The sequence below is a fragment of the Leptinotarsa decemlineata genome, unplaced genomic scaffold (assembly GCF_025532065.1).
Source record: "Leptinotarsa decemlineata unplaced genomic scaffold, Ldec_3_MD MMD2_tig00026374_RagTag_RagTag, whole genome shotgun sequence".
NCBI lineage: Eukaryota > Metazoa > Arthropoda > Insecta > Coleoptera > Chrysomelidae > Leptinotarsa > Leptinotarsa decemlineata.
The window spans coordinates 2,417,711-2,425,908 of NW_027412710.1; the positions used below are offsets into that span (position 1 = coordinate 2,417,711).

The 8,198-nt window shown below is 35.4% G+C and overlaps 1 long non-coding RNA gene across 1 annotated transcript; it reads left to right on the forward strand.

The window, feature by feature from the left end:
- Positions 1–661: 661 nt before the first annotated feature.
- LOC141486863 (uncharacterized) lies at positions 662–1,812 on the forward strand. Its single transcript, XR_012468078.1, has 2 exons — positions 662–1,057; positions 1,359–1,812. It is a non-coding gene; the product is annotated as an uncharacterized lncRNA (long non-coding RNA).
- The last annotated feature ends 6,386 nt before the right edge of the window (positions 1,813–8,198 follow it).

Here is an 8,198-nt window from a genome sequence, read left to right on the forward strand (position 1 = left end):
TATTCATGGAATATTCCCTGTATATCATAAAACGAACGTATATATTCCAAATATTCATAGAATATTCTTGGAATATATACATGCCTTTAGAATATTCATAGAATATGCTTGAATGAATATGGCAGGATTATTCCCGAAAGAATGTGCATAGAATGTCTATAAATGGATTGTTCTCCCTTGAATATTCTAAGAATATTGTCGATCGAATATACCATATGTATATTCTTAGAATATATCCCCACGGTATATTTTGGAATATTCTATACAATGGAATTTTGAATTATCTTATATTAACGTATTCAAATAATTCAATATTATCAAAAACAAAAATATTTGAAGATCTTAATCGGATGCATAACCTAATGTATATAACCCTGATAGTGTTAACCAGTTTTTGAACTCAACGCGAAGATTCTGGATGAATTGCTCCAACAGCAACTGTTGGAAACGACAAAAAAATTTGAATGGACCAATAAATGAACCAATTGCATCAATAAATTGGTTAATTCTCATCCTATTTGTCTTTTTGTATTTGAAAATATTTAATTACAAAGCGAAAAATCCTGGAAACAGAGAAATGGGGAAGTGAAGAATTGGAGTAAACGTTTCTCATTGGTCAATTGAAGTGTAGCGCGCGACAGTCGAATAAGCTCTGTGAAAGCGGGTGTCCCTTAATGCATGGTACATTTGCGTTAAATTCGACATTTGATTTAACATGGCGGTTGACGTGGCAGGTTCGCGTGTGTAATGCATGGTGTGTTGGTGTTATTATCAAAGTATAATTCTGTCACGTTCAGTGTACCATTTATAATTTGGGGTTGTCCAATTTGCAGTACAGCGAATAGTTTGATTTTGGATCTTCAAACAGGAGAGTTGCATATATTCAGTCTTCAAGAAAAGTAAGTAAAATGCAATAGTATCGATAGTAAAGTCATGGTGATTAACCTACTATACCTCATTTTAGGTTCGAGGAGAGTTGGTGTGTGGGATTTGTTGGTTTGACTAAGTACATGTTTGAACTAGAGTGATTTCAGTTGTGTATCTTCAATAGAGAAAAGTAAGTGAATGACACATTCTTTTGTATCATTTGTTTTCATAATTTTTATCACTCGTTTTCAAGATAGTATCAATTTGCCCAAAAGGAAACAGAGTGGTACCTGGTACAGGCAGGTGCGCCAAGGAACTGAAAACGTAATGAGTACTTTTCAACAAGACAATGCAAGTTGCTCTCCAAGTCATAAAATGTTGTAAATTTTCATGAGTAACCTATGCGAAAAATATCTATTTGATTTATATTCCAGTTTTATTGTGCCACTTTCAAATAGTGATAATGAACGTTAATGTACATTTTGTTCCAGGTATTACTATTGAAACACTGGCTGATGCATTGTTGGACAAATATAAGGAAAACTATTCTGGTGAGCAAAGTTTGGATAACTTTGAGTAAGTGAAATTCATTGAAGAACCCCACTCATTTTAAATACTTCATTTGTGGGTTTATTTTTTCAAGCGGGAAACCTAACCTAATCTATTTCTTGATGTAATACACTTTTTCTTTTTCAATGAAATGATATATTTATTATTTTTTAATTAGTGCTGATGAATTCACAGAGTTGTTATTTTAGTATACATTTGTTTGAGAGTAGGAACATCCTAATTTGAATACATTTCTAATATTTGTAATATGACAGTATTCAGGAATATTTTATTCAGTGGATAAATATTTCGAATTAGATTTTTTATTTTTAATATTGGTTGAAACGTCAAATATTTCAGTGTATATTGTTTTTAAAATATATTTGTTTATGAATATTATGTGTTTTATTACTTGTGTGAATCTTGTATCAAAATGCAATATATACATGCCTAATAGCGGTTACTCGTCACATTCTTGGAATATTCCAAATATTCCTAGAATATTCATAAAATATATTTAAAGAATATTCTATGGTGTTTCTCTATTGTATATTCCTACAATAAACTAAGAATATCCTGAATATTTTATGAATATTCCTCGGGTTCTATTCCTGGAATATTCTTAATAGAATATACCTTAGATATTTTAAGAATATTATAAGATATTCCAAGAATATTCTCAAGGAATATTCTTAAAATATATCAAAGGTTCGCCAGGAGCACTTCCAGGGAATATTCTCCAGAAGATATATATATCCATGGCATATTCATAGCATAATACAATATCCTTAAATGTATATTCATGAAATATACCTGGAATATCTATTGCTATGTGGGTTGGCTTCTACCGAGCAACGTCTAAATTGGTAGCAAATTGCCAAAAACCTCTCTCTTCGATAGGAAGACTTTACGTCTCTGGTCTATATTCCTGCTCATACTGGCCTGGAAGGTAATGAAGCCGCTGACTCTCGTGCAAAGGAGGGTGCTGCAAACGGCTTCATCGGACCAGAACCTGTCATTGGCATTGCTTTGGGCTTTGCCAAACAAACATTGAGCCGGGATTGGCTCACTCCAAGGCGTTCATCCACTACTATGTCTTACTGGATAAGTCTTTTCGGCAACGAAAAAACTCTGAAGCTGAAAATACCATCATCGGATCAACTACGGTTCCAGAGGCGGATCCCAGTACCCGAAATCTCCAACACCAGACGATGGAAAGGAATTTTTCGTGAGTTACTCATTGTTCCCTTTTGTGATCCTATATGTCAAGCTCCTCAATTTTTCCTGAATCATTAGGTGATATCAGTGCAGAAATTGAGTTAGATCTAAGTCAATCACTAGAAGCTCTTAGTATAAATAATAATCAAACTAGACAATTAGGAAATATAGTCGATTCTATCATGGCAGTAACACCAATTTTTGATTTGAAACTTTTGCAAATCATACCAGAGTTTGATGGTAACCCTTGCAGACTTTATCGATTTATTTCAACATGTACCGATATATTGAACACCTATTGGGACACCACTCCCGCAAATAATAATTGTGCACAAAATAAACTTTTACTCAACAGTATTTTTTCCAAATTGACTGGATCGGCAGAAAAAATTTTTTCTATTAGCGGTAGTAACGATTGGAACACCATTAAAAATTTATTGATCACTCACTTTGGCGATCAGAGAAATGAAAGTAGTTTATTATCAGATTTAGGCTCCTTGAGACAAAATCCAAATGAAAATTCACTAAATTTTTTCAAGAGTTGTTTCTACGCTCAATCTTCTCCATAACTATGTTAATTTACACGAGGTAAATGAGCAAGTGAAAATAAGCAAAAAATTACTCTATGATTCACATGCATTGCATACATTGTTTGTTGGTTTGAGAGAACCCCAAAGTTCAATGATCAGATCAATGAGACCGAATAATTTAGCTGAAGCATAACAATATATCATCAAAGATAACAACATTCGGTATTTACAAAAATCTCAATTCAATAATTTCACCTCTCAAAAGTCACCAACCATATCAAATCCCCAAAATTTCAATTTTGTTCAACAGCCTCAGAATTTTCAGCCGAACAGACCCCAAATGCAACAAAATATTCCTTGACAACTGCAACAGAATCAAAATTTTTCTAACCAACCTCAATTTCCTAGAGGACCAATTCAAATACAATCCCGTCAAAATGTACCCCAAAGAAAATACTTCACCAACAGCCAGGTATTCGGAGCACCGCGAAATGTTTGGAAACCCAACAATGGGCCATCCACTTCCCAACCAACCCCGATGAGCATTGTCAGTACCCAGAATTTTTCGAAAAATAGACCTTCCTTTCAACAACCCATTCGAAATCACTTCCGGAATAATCCAAATCAGAGACGTAACTTCGTCTTCGAAGAACTTCATAATATTGAATACGATAAAGACTATGAAACATGTGATTTTCCACAGGAAGAGTTTTCAAACGAACAATACGTTGACGAAACTGAACAATTCTCCTATTATGACGAGACTGAGACTGACGATCAAAATTTTCACGAAACGAGGCCAAACCCAAGCGAAACATAATCGACCTCAATACCATATATGACAAAAAAGAATTACTTTACATTCAAATCGAAAATCCACCCATGAAACTTTTGATAGATACGGAAGCAACCAAATCTTTCCTGAATCCCGAAATTGCAAAAATGTATTACTCTGAAAATATTTTCAAAGAACCTTTCGTAGTTACATTAGTTTTTCAACAATAACAGCGTGATTATTGTGCTAGCATTCCATCTTTCGAAGAGTTCAACTCAGAGCAAAAATTGAAATTTCATTTTATTAAATTTCATCAATATTTCGATGGATTGATCGGGTTAGATATACTTAAAGAAATGAATGCCAAAATCGATTTCTCAAATTCAATTTTATATATTCCAAATTCTCAACTCTACATTCAGTACTATGAGACCCAAAAAACCATTTGAAATCGTTCATATCGATGTTTTTCAAGCCAACGGTCAAAAATTCCTTACGATAATAGATACTATTTCTAAATATGCACAGGCTTTTCCTCTTACATCCGCAAACGATTCCTCTATTGTCGAAGGTCTCATCACATTCATGTCGTTCCACGGACTAACACTAAAAATCATAGCCGATAGTGGAACAGAATTCAAAAACTCTACTTTGACTGACTTCACAAAACTTCACAAAATTGACATTCATTTCATCACCCCAAAAAACTCAACTAGTAACGCCCCCGTAGAGCGCCTTCATTCAACCTTGCTTGAGCATTTGAGGGTTTTGAAAATTGAAAATCCCCGTTCTGAAGTAACGAGCCTAATGCCTTATGCTATTTTTGGATATAACCACTCCATACATTCCTTGACAAAACAAAAACCAATAGATATTGTGAGAGGACATATCGATACAAAAGATCCATTTGATATAGATATAAACCACGAAATTCTAAATAATTATATTCAGGAACACAAAGACAAAACTCAATTGATTTTCAATTACATTCACGAGACTTCCCAACAACAAAAAGAAAAGATAATAGAAAAAAAAATCTCACTCGCGAAAATCCTGTCAGCTATACTGAAGATGGCGAAGTTTATCGACATAACGTAAAAACTCGTGGGAAAAAACTGAACGTTCCATTTATAAAAGAAACTGTTATCACCGATCAAGGACTGAAACTAAAAACAAAACGTAATACCTACACCACAAAAACATTTTCAAAAAACCCCGAAAAATCGTAACAAAGTCGAATTTGTTACAGGACCCTCCTACTCTTGACGATAATCCACCTAACATCATCAAAGAACGTACAAATAACGAACCTGAAGGACAACCCAGGGATCCTGTCCTTTTTACCAGGGACAGCAAAAATTAAAGTAGCCACACACACCTTTCTTCATTATATTGATTTCAAGCCAATTTCAGAAGAAATCGGAGATCTGACTCATCATTATAATGCAATAAAATCATCACTCATGAATCAGAAAGACCTCAGTTCAACCTACCTTACATCCTTACATCAATACACCGAACAACATATTGACTTCCAGTTGAAATCAGTTAAAGAAAAACTCCAATCAATCTACCCCTTAGCGATTCGAAAAAAACGAGGGTTGATCAATGGACTTGGAAATATTGTCAAATTTGTTTCCGGTAACTTAGATCAGGAAGATGCCCAGCATTACGACGCAGCTATTGAAAAATTACAAAATAACGAAAATCAAATTGTTCATTCTCTGAATCAACAAATATCATTGACTCACAAAGTACTTGAAAATAACAATAAAACATTTTCACTCATGATTCATAATCAGAATGTGATCAAAGAAAGTATCGAAGAGCTTAACAATAATAGCACACATTTTTGTCCTTATTAGATACATATACACAAATAAAATTCAACTTGGATACACTACTTTCAATACTCACCAATATTGAAAACGCCATTTCTTTCGCTAAACTTTGCACCTTACATCATAGTATAATATCTATCGACGATATAAAATCAATACTCGATTCGCTTCTGAAGTATCATTCTAAAAGTTCAATTGGTATATTCAGAAATCGAGGACAGCTATAAACAATATGATATAACACCTGTTGACGCATATTTTTCGAATACAAAACTAATTTTTGCATTGCATATCCCTCTAGTGCATCCCGAAACCTTCTCACATTACCACCTTTATTCAATACCCACTCAGAATTTTACCACAATTATTCCAAAAAACTCCTTTTTCACAATGAGTAATGATATGTTCCAATACGACTCTGGACCATGTCGTTATCTGAACCCGAACTACCTGTGCCCGAACAACTACCTGATAGATGGAACCCAGGAAAGCGATTGTATTTTTTCAATTTTACAAGTAAAATATAACGAAGTCGTATGCCAAACAGCAACCATAGTGGTGAACAAGCCCTTAATCGAGGAAGTCAGCGAATCGAATTATATCGCCATATTCCCTCAACAAGAAAAAGTCCAAACCCGAAGTGACGAAACCGACTTCGTGATTCTGAAAGGATCCTTCCTCATCGAAATCCCATACCAATGCAGCATCGAAACCTCCGGACATGGATACACCAACGAGAAGGGAGAAACCAAGGGAAAACCATTATTTCTTCCTGAAATTACAATACACGAACAGAAAATCGAAAAAACCAAACTCCAAGTCGACGATATCTCACTTGACGAACTACGTGAAGTGCAACTCCAAGGAAATAAACTTCAACCCCTAGACTTAACAGGTTCAACTTCTTCCAGCCACCACCCCTGGACGATTCCCTTATATATATTCGCCATTATAGGGATCATTTATATTTGTCTGAACAAGTTCAGAAGATGCAAGAAAAATACCAAGGATGCCGCACAACCCCAACAGTCTCCAGAAGTTTTGTTTGTCCCATCCAAAACTTCATCTTAGGAGGGAGGAGTTACGAATCGAATAAGTACGTTCAACCAGCCGACTAGGTCTACGACCCGGCCAAGGAGCGCCGACGCTGCAGTATCAAATAGCCGGCATTCCAGGAAAAGCCAACATTATAATTTCTCACCATTTATATTACATTATTAAAAATTCAGTCTTGATGTAACTTTTGTACGAACAACTTGTCCAAATAAAATATTTCATCTTTTTAAAAACGGTCTTCTTTCTTTAAAGTACCTAATTCAGGCCTTCTTAAAGGCCACTGTCATTTGAATCTTCATATGCAGTGACTTGGACTGTCGGAAGACAGTGTGTGTCGCCTCTATTTGGAAAATGATGAAACAGCAGAGCATATACTTTGTGCCTGCCCCGCAGGGGACCGAATCAGGTTCTTAGAGTTCTACAGAGCCGTACTCTTACCATCTGACCTGAAAGACCACTCACTATACAAACTAATCGGCTTCGTTAAGAAGCTGGGTTTATTTGGCAGAGTGTGAATAGGTGTAAGCCTCAATAAACCCTTGCGAGTTGCGGTGGAGGGTCGAATAGACCCACTCACTTTAGATCTAACCCAACCTATCAGAAAATTTGTGTCAATTGATCAAATCAAACCGTAACCCAACAAAAACAAACATAATAAATAAATGAATACCAATAATAATTCAAAATGAAAACAAAAAAACGATGAAAATTGATAATAATAAATTTGGTGGTAGTGCGCCCGATTCAAAACCATGGTCGAGAATTCGATCCCAACCTCGACCAAATATGTTTACCGACAGGCCTTATCTTGTTAAAGCTGGGATGATTCTGCAACGTTACATGACTGACGGACTGTAAATAGACATGATGCTCCCTAGGTGGCTCGGGAAGTTCTCGAAATTCCTTACCCAGGACACGAGGCTAATGACCAATGTAGTCGATGTCGATGACACAAAAAAAAACAAATAAGAAAGAATTTTGAAAGAAAGAAAAACTAAGCAAAAAAACAAGAAATTAATATAGTAAAATTAGTATTATAAATGAATGTCCTCATCTTTCTACATCCTGGGTTTCTCTGAATATTAACCGAGACAACATGTCGCTTCTCCGTTGCTTGGGAGCGTCAAGAGCGAGGATGTTGAGGGCGGAGTCCAAAAGAGAGGTGTACTTGAAATAAATAATGTCACGAACTTAGAAATATCGAAGTAAAATACACATTGAAAAGACTGGTGGTCCCCTATGCCAATAATCAGGCTGGATGTCGACGGATTCGACGAGGTCGTTAGTTCTGTAATAATTTAATTAATGTGAAGTGAAGAGTATGTGGGAGAAAAAAACCAAGAGGTCTTCCGAAGAGAAGTC